The sequence below is a fragment of the Panicum virgatum genome, chromosome 8N (assembly GCF_016808335.1).
Source record: "Panicum virgatum strain AP13 chromosome 8N, P.virgatum_v5, whole genome shotgun sequence".
Taxonomy (NCBI): Eukaryota; Viridiplantae; Streptophyta; class Magnoliopsida; order Poales; family Poaceae; genus Panicum; species Panicum virgatum.
In genome coordinates this window covers 14,592,056-14,613,929 of record NC_053152.1, presented here as the reverse complement: position 1 = coordinate 14,613,929, position 21,874 = coordinate 14,592,056, and the positions used below count along the sequence as shown (strand labels likewise).

Sequence of the window (21,874 nt, the reverse complement as noted above, 5' to 3'; positions counted from 1 at the left end):
CTGGCGGTGGGGGCAAGCACTTCCGCGGTTCCTTCGGGAAGTGCTCTACCACTAGTCGACAGGATCAAGCTTGCATAGGAGAGCATAAAACTTTGCAAGCCCAAACGTCCGAGTGCCAGAAGCTCCTGGCAGTAAGTACTCAGTTTATCGAGTAGTTTTATTTCGTAGATCGAGTAGTTAATTACTGATCATTGTTTATATTTGTCTAGGAGATGGTAGAGCAGGAAGGCAGCAGGACTTGGGACGCCTCGGAGCTACTCGCTCTGAGAGAACATGTGTCCTGGCTTACTGCCGAGAAGGCTGTTCTAGCTGAGAAGTACGAGGAAAGCTCTAAAGAACAAAGGGGTAAGTCGTTTAATGACTTATTGTTCTTTATTGACAAGTAGTCGACTAGTTCTTGTTCGAGCATTTTGATACTTATAAGCTTGTTGACGCAAAAATCAACACACTGGTATCCGAGGGCAAGTGTTTGCCGAGTCACGGAAAGTTAACCAAGGTACCAGTCAATTTGACCTGAAATTGACAAGGGAGAAAATAAAGTCAAATTCGAGAGCGTATCGGCTGGGATTCCGAATATCTCTCAGATGGGTGTATCGGCAAGCTTTGCCGATACTATAGATGACAAAAAGATATTAAATGCAAGCGCATAGTAAATGACCATATCGGCAGGATCAGCCGATACACTAAACGACAGAACCAGCTTTGAATAGCCGATCGTGTGTGTATGACAAGATCTAAGCTACGAATGTGTAACTTAGATGATGTGAAGCTAAAAATTAGATCTAAACCGGCTCTTGAGATAACAAAAGTGTTACTCCAAAACCTAAAGCCGATCTAGTATGTTTTTAGATATGATAATGGCCAAAAAGCATAGGAAAACCTACAAATCTAGCCGATATCGATAATTGGTGAATAAATCTAGACGAGACAATAGCGATGCACTCGGAAGTCAAAGCCTAGATAAGCTCGATAACTTTTGAATAGATTTGAACGATGCCACAGCAATGCGCCCGATAGTTAAAGCTCAAATATACTCGGTAAAACAAAAACTCACCAGCAAATCAAGTCGCTCGAATGTGAGGCATCCTTGATCAACTTGAAAGAACTCGTCGAAAAAAGAAGAGAAAAGGCGAAGTCGCTGAAAAAGTGCAAAGGAATTGTAAAGTTTGTTGTATTGGATGTGTATCAAGTTTTTCCGATCCCTTACAACTGATATATATATAGCTTAGCGCTATCAAGTCCTAGCCGATTACGGCAAACATTACTTGACCCTAAAGAAAATACTATCTAAAAGATAAACTACTTAAAATATTACAACCAAATCATCAAGATTTTCGTAGAGTCCAGATCCTCTTCTCCTTCCTTGACTTCATCGGCAACTCTCCATCGGCCGAGCACCAGAGCTGGCGGATCAGCATCTTTGCAGAATATTCCTCTGGCCCATCGGACAGGCTCCATCGGCCGATTCCAACCCTGTCTATCTTTTGGTTTCTTCCAAATCGGTCATCTTCCCTTCACAAGAATCACCTTCCTTGACACGTGTCAAAAAATGGTGTCAACACATGCCCCCCAGTTTCGGAGTAATAGATCTGTTGCTCCGAAATTACTGTTAATCATTACTGCCAACATTCAAATTTATCTAAATCTCCCAATCAGACGGTGTATCGAATCCCCATTTTGCCCTTGAGCAAAGGTTATAAATATCTCTGTCTTCCCTTCCGCTGGCACATTTCCTGTAGCACCTCTACCTCCTCTCTTACTCAAGAACACATCTGACCTGCCGCCGCCATCGCAGCCTCCTAGGGTTTCAAGGACCCAAGTCCAAGAATCACTCTCCTGGCAATGGCGTCCATCTCCGAGGTTCCAGAGGTACATCTCCTTTCTTCACCCGCAGCATTTCTTTTCATTCCCCTTTTAATTTCTTCAGTTGCGTCATCTTATCTCCGTCCTTTTCTTCTAGAATCTTAGGGGCAATATGATTATTCCGCTAGAGAACCAACCCAGCATGATGTATTTAGGCCCTATGGGAAACCCAGATCTGATCAACATAATTAATCTAGAAACCAACAGAATCCCCCTGAAGTCCTTCGATATGAATCTAGATTGGTCTCAGGCCTTTAGATCTTGGCCGAGTGTCACTCCTGGGTGGAGAAATTGGTTTCGTAGGATGGCCAATTCTCAGAGAACCAATTGGGAACAGTATGATATCAGCCAATGTCTGAACTTATATTTATCGGAAATGATTAGAAATGAGCCGATGCTCATATCAGGCTCTTATTTCTGGTCTGACGCTGTTAACGCGTTCATGTTTAACCATGGGCCAATGACACCTACCCTGATGGATGTTGTGATGCTCACTGGCCTAAATATCAACGCTCCCGATAGACCTTTCCATTTGCTAGAAAAAGCATCTTTCAAGATTGAAACAAAAAGCATCAGCGGATGGAAAGGATATATCGGCAAGAATATGAAGACCAGATCAGTATCTGACAGAGAGCATACCGCCTTTCTTGACATGTGGCTTGAAAAATTCATCTTCTGTGACAAAACAGTTGGCCCAACAAATACTAATCTTAAGCTGGCAAAAACTCTAGCTACTGGCAATCCTGTCCCTCTCAGCAAACATCTTCTAGGGTCAGTTTACCACCTGCTTCATCAGGTATCATCCAGACTCAGAAAGAGCCAACCGATCACCAACTTGGGAGGCCCCTGGTGGTTCATTCAGTTGTGGCTGCATATGTACATGCACAAAACTATGACGGTTGAATTATCAGAGATAGAATTCCCATCAGAAAACTTCTCTGAAGAAGAAGAAACCGTCACTCGCCGATGCACATCATTTGGCGAAGCAGTTATCATGATTGCCAATGATACTAAGACCCCATTACTGACTTTTCAAATCCTTCTATAATGGGTTCCCAGAAATCTCCACTATTTGGTTTGCATATCAGGATGAAAAAGTTATGTATGAAAATCCCTTCAAATTCTAGTTTGACTCATGGAAAACTGATGAAGAAGCCACCAAGATTATGATGGAAATAATATCCCCAAGGGTGCTGCCAGTTAACTTCGCAACTGGTAAAGATATCCATAGTTATGAATTGTATAATCCATTAGTTGCAGCTAGGCAATTGGGATTTGGCCAAGTGCCACCCTCTCTTTTCTTTGCCGGCAAAGTCCAATTCAGAGAAACTCTCAATAGCTCTCTCTCTTACAGTCGGTTGAAAGATCTGGAGCATGATATAGACATGACACTCTTAGCCAATTGGCAGATTACACCTTTTGCTGCTACCCCTTTCATCCAATGGTGGTCTGAATGGCAAGAGCCTATCTTCTGCAAATCAGCCAACCTATATTGCATGGCCTTGGACAACAATTACCAATCAGGCGAGAATGAGGTACAATTCAAATTACCTCCCAAAATATCTTAACATCTTTCATTTGCAGCCTTTGATTTCAACTCTTTGTAGGATAATGATCGGAATCCTCCAACAATCAGCAGGAGTGGGCAGCCGATCAACTATGCCTTGCCAGCCAATAAGCCAAATATCGGCTATGGTGCCCCAACTCTGATAGATGTGGCCACTGGGAGAAAACGCAAGGTATCTTACACTAAGGTAACAACCCGTAAGAAAATGAAATCTCCAGGCCAATCTTCAGCACCAACAGCACTTCAAACAGATGTTCCAGTCAATCTTCCTTCTTCTTCAGAAGGTAAGAAAACTCGAATCCTTTATGACTCCACTTTATCTGAATGCTGATCATATTTCCGTCTCACAATCAAGATACCCCTGAACACCAATCCGAATAAGAAGAAAATCCTCAGAAAACACCTCCTCCTCCATCACCCATCATTCAGGTATGATTCTGTTTACTCAGTAAGTATCTAAATCTTTTCATAATTCTGAATCTGGTATTATTTCCTTTTGGTTTCATCAGAAACAGCATTCGCCTCCAACTCCTAGGCAATCCAGGGCGGATTCTCCATTGATACAAGTACGATTTCAGAACTTGCTCATGAACATATTCTGTATATTTCTGACAATCATCCTTCAGCTGGCCGACCATGCACTATCTGAATTACTTGGCCAGACAAACACTGCAATCTCGAGCTCTTCATCGCAACCCCTCATCCCTGCTAGCTCTAATCTAGAAGAAATACGCCTAAAGCAGGTAAACAACCTTCCCCTTGGCCGATTTCATCATCCCTTTGCCTCCATCGGCCATCCTAATCACATCTCCCTGTCAGGCACAAGAATCTCCAGACAATAGTCTGTTTCCTTTTCAAATTGGAGCCACTTCCCAGGAAGAAGGAGAAGAAGCAATATCGGTCGATCCAGTTGTATTATCAGATGAAATCAAGGCCAAACTCCAAGAATCCCTTCAATTCCTAAATCAAGACATCGGCCAACTGATCAAGAATGCACAGCCGATCCGCACCATTTTCGAAGAACTAGAGGGCAAGCTTCCAGAATCAATTGAAGAAGCATTAACTCCTACAGCCTTTATCGAGAGTCATCGTGCACAATTCAACAAGGCCCAGAAACAACTTGCCGATCGTCTTCAGCAGGAAGAAATTATCAAACAGAGGGACAACTTCAAAGTTTTAGCAGAATCGGCCGTTGGTGAAATCAAGTCCCTGAATGACACCCAGGCTAGCATCTTGAGGAACAAAGCTAAATTGGAAGCTGAACATGATCGTCTTCTGCAAGAACTTAATCAGATAAACCAAGCAATAGATATCACAGATCACGATCTTTCTCAGATTCCACTGGCCATCACCAAACTCCAAGAAGACAAGCAAAAATACGCTCGTCAAGCATATCAACTCCATAAGAGTCTGCAGCCGATTTCTAGCTCATCGGCGGATAATAATCAAGTGATCGCAAACATTGATCAAATTCGCCTACGTGCGATAAAAGTAATCCGAGAAGCTCTAGGATTACTGTGAAGGCACTCCATGTATTGTAATCTCCAGGAATTGAAAACACATGATCCATTTCCAGAAACTCTGTCTTTGTGATTTATTGCTCTAAGGGTGACTCATATCGTGTCGGCCATATTACAACCGATGCATCCAACTAGCGAATCGGCTTTCACATATTTTTTGCACTAAAGGAAATACTTTCTAGTATTGGCTATAATTTACAAAATCCGGCCGATACTACAATCGGCCATACCCCTCTTTGATCAAGACTCATCCGAAGAATCTCCTGACTTCACCGATGTGACTTCATAATCAGCCATCCGAAAGAAATCCTTCTCCCATGCTTGACCACAAAGACAATTCATCCGATCATAACTCACTATATGGGCTTCAGCTAATGCCACGCTGAATGACGAATCGGCCGATACTATTTCAACAGTATCATCAACCCACTGAATCAAACATTGATGCATAGTAGATGAAATGCAACAATTGGCATGTATCCAATCCCAATCCAGCAGCAAACTATATGAACCTTTGCCATTAATAACGAAGAAAGTGGTGGGAAGGGTCTTACTGCCAATTGTGAGATTGACGCATAATGCCTCTAAAGCAGGAGATACGACTCCTTCGAAATCCTTAAGCATCATATCAGTCTTCGTCAGATCATCTTGATTCTTCCCAAGCTTGCGTAGCATAACATAGGGCATTATATTCATGGCTGCACCTCCATCAACCAACATCTTCGTAACAGGCTTGCCATCAACGAATCCCTTCAGGAACAGTGCCTTAAGATGCTGCCTCTTATCATCTTCTGGCTTTTCAAATGTTGCTGGCAATGGTTCCAAAATTAACTGTGCCATGGCTTTCTCTAATTCTAGTTTATGATCTTCATCATCTGGCGCCATAAACTCTTTCGGCATTATGAAAACCATATTAATTGGCGCAGTCGATGATCCAGAATCTTGATCACTATCGGCCCTGGGCTTTGCACGCCAAACTTGTGACCTGATCTCTTTCTTACGCAGAATCTATTCTTGCTCTTCCTCAATGATCTCCAACTGGCGTAACCTCTGAACACGTCGCTTCTGAGACCTGGTCAAACCCCCTGGGCACCATTGAGATTGATCTATGCGATTGGGCTCACGTTCCGAATCTCTCCGCATCAGTTGATCATCTTGCACTCTTTCATCGGTCATCTGTTCTAGCCGATCGCGCGCAGTCACTTTTCTCCCAGCAGGATCACGTTGCATTGTCCTGCCCCCCAGTCGATCATGCACCGATACCCTTTTTCCTAGCTGATCATGCACAGGAGTATGCTCACGCCGATAGGGCTCATGATGTGACCTTTTATATGATCGGCTGCCTTGACCATTGCATTCGGGACAATCATATGCCGATGGCAATGTCAACCCTTCTTCTCAGCAGTAGACAAAGAAAGGACACCTCCAATGATCTTGCTCGCGTCGCTCCTCTTCTTCTCTATGCTGCCGCCTTTCACGATCACATTGAAACTTGATCAATAGCATTTGAGATGTTACACGTCTACGTGGTGCCGATGAATGTTCAGCATCCTTCATCGGGCCCTTTCCTTTGACCTCATCGGCCACTATCTGCGCTTTAGGATCAACAGCTCTAGATTTCTTGGCCGATGATGACGTCAGAATCTTGGCTTGAGGAGAACCTTCATCTCTGGCCACATCAACCATGTTCGTGGCGAAAGAATGTCCGTCGATCTTCATCATTTTCTTGGGAGCCTCAAATTTAAATCTTCCTTGTTTGAAAGCCATCTGAATCTGCTGTCGGAAGACCTTGCACTCATTTGTGTCATGTGACGTGGCGTTGTGCTACTTGCAGTACTTTATATTTTTGAGCCCGTCCTCCGATGGAATCTTGTGATATGGCTTCAACTTGATCAACCCGTCCAACAATAACAAGTCAAAGATCTTGTCGGCTTTGGTGATGTCAAACCCATACGACTCAGGCTCTTTCTTCCCAAACAGACACGTCACCGGCTTTTTACTGTTCTGTATCCACTCAGCCGATGCGACCATTTCTTGCTCCTCTTCAGACTCATCATTGGTAGAATACTCCACATAGTTGATCTTCTTCTGAAAAGGCTTCTTGGACTTGTACGATCGAGTCTCTCCTATCATCTGACTCGCGATCTGGCTAATACTTTCAAACTCCTGTGATGCATATTTATCTTTAATGTGCGTCAAGAGCCCATTGAATGCTGCATCGGCCAACTGCTGATCGGACAGAACCAAACTGTAACATCGATTCTTGACATCTCTGAACCTTTGGATAAAAGCAGCAACCAATTCATCGTTTCTTTATCTCAAGCCGGTCAAATCGGTCAAGTTTAACTCAATAATCCCAGAGAAGAAGAACTGATGAAATTGTCTCTCTAGATCGGCCCAATATAATATGGAGTTTGTCGGTAAAGTAGTGAACCAAGCAAAGGCCGATCTAGACAAAGACAAGGAGAACAAACAGACTCTAAGTGTGTCATGGTTGCCCGCTTCTCCCAACTGTAGAAGGAACCTATTAACATGTTCCATCACAGAAACTTCTCCCTGCCCTGAGAACTTTGTGAAGTCAAACATCTTGTACTTGTGGGGGAGAGGAATCTAATTGTAAGCCGGAGGATAGGGAGTCTTGTACATAACGGATTTTTGCTTTGGCCTCAAACCAAACAGCTCCCTCATCACTTCAGCTATCTTTGTGCTCCAATCAACTTGCGACTCAACTATTGGCATTTGCTGAGGGGAAACTGTACTCGCTGCATTGGCCATCATCGCAAGTTGTTGAGCTACATGGTTCATCGGCTGTCCAGCCGATTGCATCTGATGTGTTTGTTGTGCTATCCGATTGGGTGTTTGCTGAGTCATCGTCGGCTGTGGAGCCGATGGACTTGCCGACTGTTTCCCAATAGCATCCATGTATGGTACACTGACACACCATATCTGTCCAGTTGCTTGATTCCCTTCTGATGCGGAGATTGTGACAATAACACTTTTGAAGGAGACTGGGGTTGGAGCAGGACAGCAAGACGCTGTTGTGGGGTCATCGGCGATGGCGCCGATGCATTAGCTTGTGCTATCTATTGTGGACTCCATGCGCCTTGTGCATTCAGCTGTGTTGCCGATGCATCCTGCTGTGCACCCATCGGCTGATCGACCGATGGATCAGGCTGAGAGGCTATCGGCTGAGAAGCCGACGCATTAAACTGCATCTTGGGTGGCGTAGAAAAGAAATCTGGATGCATACCATACCCAGTAGCAGGATTCCACCCTTTAGGAAATACAGACGCAGATCCATCTTGCACAGTTGTAACAATCGGCGGCGTGGTTGAGTAGATAGGATCTGCTGTACCCGCCGATGCTGCAGTAGTCATCTGGGGTGGAGTTTGACTGTTGCTTGTTCCAGCCTGGCTATCTTGAGCCGACAGGGCTGCTGCCATAGACACCTCCAAGGGAGTATATTGCATCTGATCTGGTTGTATATAACAAGGACCCATGCACCCAGGTAACGTGCCTTCAACAAAAGTCTTGACCACTGCATTGTGCACCGTGTTGCCCATGACTGTTGCACTCTTGATGAAGGCTTGTGCCACAGCTTGACCAACTGCGTCTATCATCTTGCTTTCATGTTGAGCCTCTGTCAATGGCTGGAAAGATGGAAGATTAAATTTCTTGATCACCTCACCAGATCTGTTGACGCTGTACGACTTGAGGCATTCACGTTTGAATTTCTCCACCAGCTCTTCATATTCCTTATTTTGTTCTTCTTTGAGCTTATCTTCAGGAATAGGAATCTGGTTCTCTTCACTGACTGCAGATTTATTAGTAATGTCCACCATGTTGAAGCTTTCGGTCCCACCAGGCGTGCCAAAAGATGTGTTGACGCAAAAATCAACACACTGGAATCCGAGGGCAAGTGTTCGCCGAGTCACGGAAAGTCAACCAAGCGTGCTAGTCAATTTGACCTGAAGTTTACAAGGGAGAAAATAAAGTCAAATTCGAGAGCATATCGGCTGAGATTCCGAATATCTCTCAGATGGGTGTATCGGCAAGCTTTGCCGATACTATAGATGACAAAAAGAAATTAAATGCAAGCGCATAGTAAACGACCGTATCGGCAGGATTAGCCGATACACTAAATGACAGAACCAGCTTTGAATAGCCGATCGTGTGTGTATGACAAGATCTAAGCTACGAATGTGTAACTTAGATGATGTGAAGCTAAAAATAGATCTAAACCGGCTCTTGAGATAACAAAAGTGTTACTCCAAAACCTAAAGCCGATCTAGTATGTTTTTAGATATGATAATGGCCAAAAAGCATAGGAAAACCTACAAATCTAGCCGATATCAATAATTGGTGAATAAATCTAGATGAGACAACAGCGATGCGCCCGGAAGTCAAAGCCTAGATAAGCTCGATAACTTTTGAATAGATTTGAACAAAGCCACAGCGATGCGCCCGATAGTTAAAGCTCAAATATACTCGATAAAATGAAAACTCACTAGTAAATCAAGGAGCTCAAATATGAGGCATCCTTGATCAACTTGAAAGAACTCATCGAAAAAAGAAGAGAAAAGGCGAAGTCGCTGAAAAAGTGCAAAGGAATTGTAAAGTTTGTTGTATTGGATGTGTATCAAGTTTTTCCGATCCCTTACAACTGATATATATATATAGCCTAGCGCTATCAAGTCTTAGCCGATTACGGCAAACATTACTTGACCCTAAAGAAAAGACTATCTAAAAGATAAACTACTTAAAATATTACAACCGAATCATCAATATTTTCGTAGAGTCCGGATCCTCTTCTCCTTCCTTGACTTCATCGGCAACTCTCCATCGGCCTAGCACCAGAGCTGGCGGATCAGCATTTTTGCAGAATATTCCTCTGGCCCATCGGACGGGCTCCATCGGCCGATGTAACACCCGGTTTATAAAAGGACATAAACCGAGCAATCATATACGTGCCAGGATCAAGTCACACGTATATACAACAGAATGAATAGTATATCACAGCACATATCACGTAAAAAGATATAATAAAGCAAGTACGAATGCTATTTATTACATGAATGACAAAATACCTGATACAGCGGAAGCATAAAACAAGTACGAAACTCGAAAGCTGGGCACCACAGGGACGTCGACTGGGAGACGAACGCCTAGAAGTCCTCGTACTCCTGGTAGCTCCTGGTGATCTCCTCCACGTCGCCAGGAACTGAGCAGCAGTAGGGTATCCCCAAAGAGAACAAGAGGAAAAGAGTAGAGTAGGCAAGAGTGAGTACACAACTTGTACTCAACAAGTATAACACAAACTATGAGGCTCTAAGGTTGGCTGACTCAACTGCATTAGCTTTTAATCTTGGCAAAATTTTATTAAAGCTATTTACTACAAGTTGATGAAATTACCATAACCCAATTACATAGTAATTAATCAAAATTAAATTATGATACTACTGAGAACCAAACCAAACCACCCGGGGAACCCCCCCTAATCAAAGGGAGATAACCCCACTAATCAAAAGGAGGATCTGGGCCGCTCATAACTGTGAGCACAGCTAGTATACCAGTTTTACACTCTGCAGAGGTTGCACATCTTTACCCACAAGTCGTGAGCTACACTAGTTGTTCATCACACTTCCTTAGGTGAGATGGCTAGCAAGCACACTACGAGGCCGTTACAAAGAATCTCGTTGGTAAGGAGTAATCGCGAGGGTTGAATCGGCGACTATGGAGCAGGTCTAGTGGGCGTCAAGATACCACAGACGAGGCCACTCAGTATGAGGGCCATAGAAGCTTACCACCCTTGCCCCATCGGTAAGTTACTCCTAACCAAAAAGACCTAATTAGTAAGCCAAGACTTTCCCATTCCAGTCTTGTGGTAGCGTTGTTGTCCCAGGTTGTCGCTCTATGAACCAGTCCTTAGGGAGAGTGGACAACCCAGCACTAAGCACCGTGCTGGCCCCCTAAACCATGTTTCTAGAAAAACCACTTTTAACGAGACATGAGCCACTCAAGCGGGCCACTCCCAGAATTAAGTTGCATATACCATTAATCAAATTAATTAAGAAGGGTCAAGTGTGTTATAGCGCAGCAACCTAGCACAACTAACCAAAATGCAACCCAAGGGATATATATAAAGGATATAAAGTGGCTAGGAAAGTCCTTATAGGCATACAGTATTAAAATGCAGTATGAAATTGTATTTAAAAGTGATAGGTGGTGTTCATGTTATACTTGCCTTCCTCAAACTGCTCCTACTGCTCAAAGTGCTCAGAAGGTGGTGGCTGTTCCGGGTACTAGTACTGGGGCTCCTCCGGTAGCTCAACGTCTACTCACGAACACATGGCCAGAAATAAGGCAACAATATAAACATACATGCAAACAAGAGCAAACACTAAGAAACAGTACAACAATACATGAAAACAGCAAACAAAACTAAGCTAGAACTATTCTACGCATTACAACAATCGCGTGGACATAAAGAACGCATAAAACGGAGCTAGAACGCGAAAACTAGGCTTAAAACAAGATCTAGGGTCTTTTCTGCAAGAAAAACTAACTTCCCAGGGGTTTTCTGCAAAAACCTAGGACCTATACGTAATTAACAGATAGATCTAGGGTCTAACTCGCAAAACTGCAGGGCTTGGACTGCGGGTTCTAAAACCAAGAAGCTCAGGGGGGTCCGTGCAAGATTTGGGGCTGAACTGTAAATACTTTTGAACAGACTTGGACCGCGGGTTGATACTCATAAAGCGCAGGGGTTCTTTAGCAAAAACACCGGACTGAAGCGGTACGCGCAGATCTCGGCCGTTGGATCAAGATCTGGTGGCTCAGCGCGAAGAGGTAAGTTAGATCTAATCGTGGCCGCTGTTTAAGGATCGGGCGGCCAGGATGGATGGGGGCGCGGGCGGCGGCGCTGGGTCGCCGAAACAGAGGTTCCGCGGTGGCGCTGCACCGGAGTTGGCCAAATCGGCCGCTCCGGGGCTCGGTTCGGCCTGCTGTTTGGCCGTGGGTGGAGTACGCGACGTGCGTAGCCCACCTGGGGGGTTATTTGGGTTCGGGGAGGCTCAGAGCTGCGCGCGCGTGGGCGGCGGCAGCTCTGCGGGTTGTGGTCGCCGGCGGGCGCGAGTCCAGGCGGCTAGGGTGCGCTACGGGCTACAGAAACTGGCGAAAAGGGGTAGGAGGGTTGGGGCGTAGCTCACCGAGCTCGGAACAGGACGGGGAAGCGGCGCAGATTCGTCGAATGTGAGGTCCCGCGGCGGTGATGGCGCGGTGCTCGCGGACAAGGACGATGCAGCGGTGCTCCAGGCTTCAGGTCCCCTCGGGTCGGCTCGTGGTGATGCTGCGAAGGTGAACCAGGGCGGTCGGAGCATCAACGGCGGTGAGGGATTTCGACGGCGGCCCGATCTCACCTGAGATAAAGTACGGCGCAATCTCGGCCGCTGCAGGTGCTGGGGTCGTGCGTGGATGCTTGGCCAGGGCTCCGGTGCGGCGGTGCGGCGTGGCCGCGGCGGCGCACGAGCTCTAAACGGCGGAGCGAGCGGGCGGCAGCGGTGGAGTGCGGTGGCAACTGCGGTGTGTGGTATAGGGTTCCTGGGGCACAGCGGCGTGTTTATAGAGAAGATGAACCTAGACGTGCGTGCCCAGGGAAGGGTGCCGCGAGGATCATGGCCGGCGATCTCGGCCATGACTGGCGTGGGCGCGTTGGGAAAGAAGGGTCTGACATGGGGGCCGGGCTGTCAGCGGCGCTGGGGCAGCGGGCGCGCGAGCTGTCCGCAGAAGGAAAGCGCCGACAGGTGGAGCTACTCGATCAGGGAAAGAAAGGCGCACACGGAGGGGATGGCTGACGAGCGGGGTCGGCCTGTCAGAGGGACGCGGCGCGCGAGTGTGGGCGAACGGGCTGTGATGCTGGCAGGCTACGAGGGCGAGCGGCACGAGCGGGCGTGCGGGCGAACTGGGCCAGACGCGGAGGAGAAGCGGTCGCGGGACTGGGCCGAGTGCGGAGAGAGGGAGCGCGGGCTGGGCTCAGAAAGGGATTGGGCTGCTTAGCTGGGCCGGAAAACCGGGCCGCGAGCGGAAGGAAAGGAGAGCGGGAGCGGTTTGGGCCGAGCGGCTGCTGGCTGCTGGGCTAGATTGGGTTTTCCTATTTCTTTCTCTTTTTTAAACCACTCAAACCTATTTGAATTCAAACGAATTTGAATTCAAACTCCTATGCACTCAAATAAAATAAAACTTATGCACCAGCATGAATGCACAAACATGTTGAACCTAAAATAAATTTTAATTCCTTATGAAACAAAAAATAAATTATAAATGCAAGACTAAGCAAATTAAATCCTAGAAAATTAAATAAACCAATTAAATTTATTATTAAATACTGAAATTTTGATTAGGGTGTTATAGCCGATTCCAACCCTGTGTATCTTTTGGTTTCTTCCAAATCGGTCATCTTCCCTTCACGAGAATCACCTTCCTTGACACGTGTCAAAAAACGGTGTCAACAAAGCTTTTTACTAACCCAATACGCAGCACTCCGTAAATCATTAAAGATTCAAGAGAGCATGGTCCTTGACTAAAAACTTCTTATGTATCGTCGCGCAGATGAGATTGAGAAGCTCCAGAAGGTGAAGGCTGATTTCGACAAGCAGCTTCTCGAGATGCTTAAGCAGGTGAAAGATTTATCAGAATCCAACACTTCGCTGGAACAGGAACTCAAAGAGCTAAAAGTCATAGCTCAAGCTATTGTGGATATGGTGGAGATCCCAGAGGGAGATGCTGAAGAGCCGATGACCCTGGTGGAACAGTTCGTAAGGTTCCCCAGGGTATCATGAAGTACCTCTCGGAGACCACCCGACAGTACGTGTCACATGTACTTGGGTTGGTCAAGTCCTACTGTCCAAAGGCGATTCTGGCTCCACTTGGCAAAGGCTTGAACCCCAGCTGTGATGAGAGCAAATTTGAATAGTATCTTGGGGAGGTCAAGCCGGTAGCCAGATTCTAGGATGTATAATCTTTTGATGTAAAGGTTTGTTAGCCTGGGGGCCTGATACACTATTGTTTTGTACAAATTTAAATTTGTCCTTGTACTGAGTGTTAGTGATGATTTTTGAGGAGTAGATTTCCTCAATCATCGAGTAGTACTTTTTCACATAAGCGAGTACTTGATCATAGCGGCATCGCGCCGATTTGTTCTTGGGAGTGGAGATAGGGTCCTTTCTCCTTTAGATGAGCGGAATGTGCTCATGCTCGCCTTTGTTTTCTTGCGTCAAGGAAGGAGCTTAGTTCTGCTCGACCTTCTTTGTTCTTGAGTCACACTTGGCAAGTAGATTTTTGTATAAGAACAGGAAGAAGTTCATAGTGTTATCCAGTTAGGATGAACCCCTTAGGGTTAACCAAGTTGGAAGAACTTTTTGAAAATTTGCAAACTAGGCTGTAGCCTGAAACGTACTCGATCTAGCGAGTAGGGTGTCTGTCGGTGTTTAGCTGCCAAACCTGCTCAGGGATACCCTTAGCAATAGGATTGTAGGCAAGGGATCGACTAGCTCTCGAATTCGATGGTGCAAAGAACACAAGGATTTAGATAGGTTCGGGCCGCGAGGTGCGTAATACCCTACGTCCTGTGTGGTTGCTTGTATTACTTTAGGTGTTGATGCCTTTGGAGGGGGTCCCTGCCCACCCTTATATATTCTGTGGGGACAGGGTTACACGAAAAGTCCTAGCCGAGTACTGTTGGAGTCCTATTACAACCCGATTGGGTAGTTTCCTTGTACTGTAGCTAGTTCTACGCCTATTCGGATAGTTACAAAAGAGGTAAGCTACATCCATGCGCTATCTCTTACTCTAGAATATTTTACGCCTATGAGCAGTCCCGCTGCCCCGGGTCTGGCAAGCCCCCGAGCTCTTCGTAGCCGAATCCTGGAGGCGTCGAGTACTTGGCGGGGCGTCCTCGAGTACTTCATGTAATCAGAATATCCTTCTGGTTGCTTTTGGTTCTTCCGTCAAGTACGGCGAGTAGTCTTCCAAGTACTTCCGATTGCTTCGAGGCTGTGAGGTGCTCAAGCCCCATAATCTTGAACATATATGGTGCGCGAAGTACTCGCCCTCCATATGGAGTAGCCCCCGAGCCTTAGGTTGAATCGTAGAATCAGGATGAGAATCACTTCAGTCTTTTTCTTTCTTTATTTTTCAAAAAAATTGAAAAATAAATCTCTGATGTCACATATCCCACAGCCCCCGAGCCTTGAATGTGAATCTCTTAATTTAGATTTAAGGATCCTAGACTCGTGGCATATAATCTTATTTTGATAATTTTTGGAAACCGCTCAGAATAGAGGATGACCGTTGGACTTCTGATTATTCACTAAATTGCCACTCACAATCTTATTTAACTGTGTGCTAACTCCCTAGGGTTTTTACCCCTTTCGCTCCTGGCCGCCGCCAATTGCAGATCTGAGCTTCTTGAACTTTTCTTTGCTTTCAATTTCCTTGTGCCCCTCTCTCAGCCCCCGAGCGTATATCAGAGAACCCTGCTCGTGACATTAAGATGGCCCCTAAGAAATCTAAGTCCAAGACTCAGATTGAGGAGGTCCCTGATCTTGCAACAGGTTGGAAGAAATGCAAGATTTCGGAGGCAGCTGTGCAAGAGTTGAAAGACATGGGACTGCTTCAGAGCCGCGTTGTTATCCAATGGCGTCCTACTGAAGGAGAGGACCGTCCACACGAAGGTACTTTTGAGACCGTCATTTTCCATGACTTTGTAGAACGCGGTCTTGCAGTTCAGTTTCATATTTCCTCCATGCTCTTTTGCACTTCTGGGGAATTCAATTGCATCATCTGACCCCCCCCCCCCAATCCATTCTCCATCTGTCTATTTTCACACATTTATGTGAAGCTTTCCTTGGCGTCTTGCCACATTTCCATTTCTTCCAGCACTTTTTCTATCTCCGCCCAATTCCAAATGAAAGTAATCCTGCTGATGTTGGTGGAGCTGAACTAGTACTCCACCCTGAGAACAAGAGCGAGTACTTATCTTATCAACCCTCTGGTAAAGGAGTCGACTGGAAGAGTTATTGGTTTTATGTTGGAAATTTTGAATCTCCTTTGCCTAAACGAACTCCTGGAGCCCCCAAGGCACAGGCGAACCAAATGAGCGTCAGTCCTAGCGGGAGTCAAGTTTCAAAACTCCATGGTGCTTTAGAAAAACTGAAGAAGAAAGGAGTGACCGGAGACTCCGTAGTTTACTCCTTCCTGAGTCATCGAGTACAGCCATTGCAACGTCGATTGCATCCCGGGTTTAGATATGAGGATCTGGAAGATCCATCCAGATTCTCGCCTGAGAAGATCCATCAATCTGAACTACTTATGAGATGCTGCAAGGTACTCGATGGTTTTGATAAGTCATTGACTCTCCTAGTTTTATTCCGTGCAGCGAATCCGCCTGAAAGAGCTTGGGTAAGCATTGATAACCATATTCGAGTACTTTCCATGTGTACTTTCTTCTGTTTGCAGATGTAATCATTCTTGCAGGTGAACTATAAGGTGTGGTATTTAATGCCTCCACCTCCTCCTGAAGCTACTTCAATAGCTAATGCACAGTCTGATGATGAAAATCAGACTTCTTGAAGATATCTAGCCGATTGAGTTGAAGCATTGAAGATATCTAGCCGACTGAGTTAAAGCATTGATTCTTGCTTCTTCGACTGAGTCTAACTCAAGTTGTCGAGCTTCATCTGCTTCTCCTCCTTGATAAGCCTCGACTCTTGGAGACTTCCACATAATGTCTGTGGGTAGTATAGCTTCTGATCCATAAGTGAGGAAGAAAGGAGATTGTTCAGTCGCCTTACTAGGCTGCGTTCGCAGCCCCCAGACCACATGAGGCAATTCTTGAATCCACTTGCCACCTGTTGACGGCCATAATTTCACACTCTAGCCGTCAACTTCTCAGGAATATAAAGAGCTTTACACTATGTTTCATTCATATTTTGTTTATTTCTAACGAGTTCCACATATTTTGGATGAGTTATGATTTCAGGAGCAGGTGTACCAAAATTGAGCAGAATTGGGCAAAAACCCAGGCCGACCGGCCTCTCCTAGGCCGGCCGGCCTGGCACCTCTAAAGATAGTGCCCCGTCTTCGATCTAGGGGCAATTTGACACACCCACAGCCTCTGAGTCGTGGATTGGATGTCAGTTTGATCAAGTGGATCGAAAGGCTTGTACAAGGATCAAAGGACCCACAACTCAGTGCAAACTCGTGTCTGAGTCATCGGTCCACTACTCAGGCAAGATCACAAGTGTGCAAGGGAAACGTCGGTGCAACGGAGGGCTGATATGGGCTAGAGGGAGGCTGGCCGGCCTCCCCTAGGCCGGCCGGCCCAGCACTATGCGCGTTCAAGTCACGCAATGAAACACCGACCTAAGGAGAGGATTAGGGACGTCCACACAAAGGCGGTGGCCAGATGGCCAAAATCCCAGGCCGGCCGGCCTAGGTGGGGCCGGCTGGCCCCACTTTCCAGCCTCTCAAGTCTCGGCTTCGCGTGGAAGACAAGCACACCGACCTTACCTGCTTACAACTGATGCTACGGGTTTTAACGGCCAAGAACCAACCCTGGAAGGCTATAAATAGAGACCCCATCCATCACTTGTAACACACACCATTGGAGCTCTTCTCTCTTCACTTTACTTTCTAGAGTAGGTTAGTAGCTTGGGAGTTATAGTCGAGTCGAGCTTGCTTGGGATTCCGGAGTCGTCAGAAGTCTGGTATAGCTCTTGTATCTTTCTTTCGACATTATCAATATAAGTTATCTTCTTTACTTTTCTGAATCAGCTTTACTTTCCGCTGTCTTTTATCTTCTCGAGTCTGAGTGTTCAGCTCGAGCGCGGAAGTTTACCTTTAGCTTAGGCTAAGTTATCTCTCTAGTAATCGAGATCTTATCTTATGGGTTTTCTCGCCTGGACAAGAGTATCTCAAGTTAGTGCTCTAGGTTGAGGGGGATTTCTCTCGAAGGCCTCGACAGAAATCCTAACACCAAGTTCAGACGTGGTGTCTGACCTTATTGTTAGCTAGAAAGTGTGTTCCACCCCACGGAACCTTTGTGGTAGGCGGCAGGTGGTGACAGTCCTGTCCGTCCCTTGTAGTCCACCACATTCGGGTGTTTTCATAGCAGTAGTGCAGGTTGCCGTTGGACTCCCCTCTCATTCCTTTCTGAAGTCCTTGCTCTTCCAATCGCCGAAGTAAGCTCTGCTTTCCCGAAGACTAGTTAGGTGTTTAGTCTGATCTAGAGAGACTAGCTCGATAGTTCAGAAGTGTTTCAGGTGTCTTATCTCGCTCGTTGACCTCCCAGATGCTACCTCTCTAAGGAGTTGAAGCTCCGTGTGTCACTCGGTCATCGACTGGCCATTTATCTTACCTATTTATCTGGCTTACCCCCGTCTAGTTAGCCGGTTGATTAAGCTAGTACGGTTATCACTCGATTTACGATACTCTTTACCATAGTGCATCCCTGAGGAAAAACTACGATACCCTGGAATACTCCAAGGTGAAGTGCTACATTGGTGATTCTGTGCACTTGCAGAATATCTATTCTTTTGGGCATAAGAAATGCCGACACCACCCTTTTTAGAATTGGCATCATAGATCCTCTTTTTTAGGCCATCGAGTATCAAGCCATTGATGCGTTCCACTTGACCATTGGCCCGTGGGTGGGCCACTGATGCATACTTGACTTCTATGCAGGAGTTATCACAGAAATCCCAGAAAGATTGTGAGGTAAAATTAGAACCCAAATCTGTGATGATTGTGTGAGGGAAACCTAACCGATGTATGATGTCGGAGATGAAGTCGACTGCTCTATCTGATGAGATCTTGGCAATTGGCTTGTACTCGATCCACTTGGTGAACTTATCGACTGCCACCAGCACATAATTAAATCCTCCTGGCGCTGTAGTTAGAGGCCCGATCATGTCCAGGCTCCAACATGAGAATGGCCAAGACGGAGGAATTGTGATTAGGTTATGAGCTGGGACATGAGCTTGTTTGCCAAAAACTTGGCTACCAGGGTATCTTCGAACAAGGTCTTCTGCGTTAGACATGGCAGTTGGCCAAAAGAAACCTGATCTGTAAGCCTTGCTGACTAGTGTTCTTGATGCAGCATGGTTGCCGCAGACTCCTTCATGGATTTCCCTTAGAATATCCTTGCCTTCCTCAAGAGTGATGCACTTCATGATGATCCCTGAAGCAGAGTGCTTGTATAAGTTGTCACTGTTGGCATTTCTTAGCGCAATCACTAGGAACGGGGTTGTTAAGCTCGTCCCCGGCAACGGCGACAGAAATGCTTATTGGAATTTCTTAGCGCAATCACTAGGAATGGGGTTGTTAAGCTCGTCCCCGGCAATGGCGCCAGAAATGCTTGTTGGTATTTCTTAGCGCAATCACTAGGAACGGGGTTGTTAAGCTCGTCCCTGGCAATGGCGCCAGAAATGCTGGGTTGGTATGTCTTAATGTTTACATAAATATCTGCAAGCGCACGGATATACCGTTGTAGCATTTCACCCGGAAGTATTCAGGGTATCGTTATTTATATTTTCCCAAGGGATGGCGAGGTTGTGTAAAGATATTTACTAGTTACATAACCATGACATTATGAAATAAGGTGCAGACTGCTGATTATACAGGGGTAAGTGATAAATAAAGGATAATCAGGGGTAATATGATACACACAGAACAGCCAACTCTCATGAATAAAGAATAAACAAGCACACCTAAGGTTAGTGGGAGCATACGCACAGATCCTAGTATACTATTCATGTTAGCAGATAAGTTATGTTAGCCACATGCTTAGAGTTGCAGGTGCCGGGAAATTAGGGACATCGGGGAGAATGACCCGCACTGGAGAACATCCAGTCCTGTTTCATCTTTGCATGAACTCTTACACGATACCCGAACGTCGAGGAGTACGCTAACCGAGAAGTAGCTTCCCGGCGGACCGACAGGGCTGTCACCACCTGCGGTCTACCCCAGTCAAACCGTGGAGCACCGTCATATCCGAGGGATCCCACATACCCAGGCACCATGCCCGCATATGAGGTCACTACCTTAGCACCCCCGGGTCCCCCACCCTTCGGATGGACAGGTAAGATGCTAAGGTAAGCCCGAAAGCACAACGAACCGATATCCTTACCCAGATCATCTGGTCTAAGCAAGTGTTGACGGTGCTTAAGTGCCATTTTCAGCCGTCAACTATACTCAATAATAAAGGAAAACTACATGCCTTACTCGCATATTTGTATCACTAACGTTACTCCACAATTATTTTGGAGTTTTGTACATTTCAGATGAGCAAGAGCGGAATAAGACGAAAACACATAGCAGACGCCATACAACTACGCAGAATATCGCATCCGGCGTCACCCACTTACAAAGAGGACCCATCTGGCAGAGCAAACGGGCGCGCCACGCATAATGCATACAAGGAAAGATATCAGGGCCCACATGTCAGCTTGCCAGAGAAGGATAAGGACGAGAGGCGGCCAGGTGGGGCCGGTAGACCCCCTGGGTCGGCCGAACCAGGCCGGCCTCCTGTCCAGGTGCATTTCAAGGAGGAGTCGCCCCCAAGTCTCCTGATTACCTTCCATACGTGCATTTGGCGGGAACCGACCTCCACTAGTATAAATAGGGCCCCCTCTTACCCCTCTCAACACACACACACACTTCATTCCATTCTCTCCAAGAAGGCTCTCCTCTCTCTTGCTCTCTTAGCTAGGTAGTGGAGCTAGGTTAGTTCTCTTTAGCGAGCAAGTCGTCCTCGGGGTCGTTGAGCAATCCTCGGCTCCTGGTATGGCTTTGTATCCGACTTGTCAGACTTCTATTCATAATATAGAGTTCTGCCATGGTTGCTTTACTATCTTGATAGTTTATCAATCCATGCTTAGATCGTTCATGTTATGCTACGATCTTGGTTAGGCCAGATGATCCGGGTACGGATAGAGGTTCGTTGTGCTTTCGGGCTTGCTCTAGTGTTTTACTCGTCCATCTGAAGGGTGAGAGACCTGGGGGCACTAGAGTAGTGACTTCATACACGAGCGTGGTGCTCGAGTATGCGGGATCCTTCGGATATGACCGTGCTGCACGGTGTGACTGGGGTAGACGACAGGTGATGACAGCTCTGTCCGTCCGGCGTAACAGCAGTATTGCGTTTAGCGTACTCCCCGACATTCGGGTTCGGTGTAGGAGTTCATGCAAAGAGGTAACGGGACTGGATGTACTCCGGTGTAGGACCTTCTCCCCGCTATCCCATTTTCCTGGCACCTGCAGTCCTAACCATGATCTAACATGACCCTATCTTTGGATAGAAGCACTAGGACACCTAACCTAGCCTAAGCTCCAGCTGACTTGACGTAGGATAGAGTAGTCATTTGTTTTATAGTTTCTCTCCTTTATTCCTTCCTCTTGGAGTGTGGATGTGTGCTGTGTCACATTACCCTTGCTTATTCTTTATCTGTACTTACCCATGTTAGAGTATTGCCTATTGCTTGAGGCACAATGTCATGGTTAATGTTGAGTACAATACCTTTGCCGCTGCCATCCTTTGGGACACAAATAAATGACGATACCCTTACTCTCCGGGTGAAATGCTACAACGGTATATCCGTGCGCTTGCGGATCCATCTGTAATTGTATTGATTATACCATGAGAGTGGCACCCCTTGGGTGCAGTTGCTAGGATGGGTTCGGCGCCCTCATTTCTAGTGATTGCACTAAGGACTGCCAACAGGCATTTCTGGCGCTGTTGCTAAGGATTAACCATTCCTAGTTATTGCGCTAAGAAATATCAACAGCAAGCAACTAGTAGAACTTGATAAAGCATAGGTCAAGGCTAAGCAAGCTAACAACATAGCAAGATAACCAAGAATGAACTCAG

General features: G+C 46.2%; 1 pseudogene; it reads left to right on the top strand.

Moving 5' to 3' along the window:
* Nucleotides 1-212: 212 nt before the first annotated feature.
* The window catches only part of LOC120684817, a 30,120-nt pseudogene continuing 8,458 nt past the window's right edge, over nt 213-21,874 (top strand).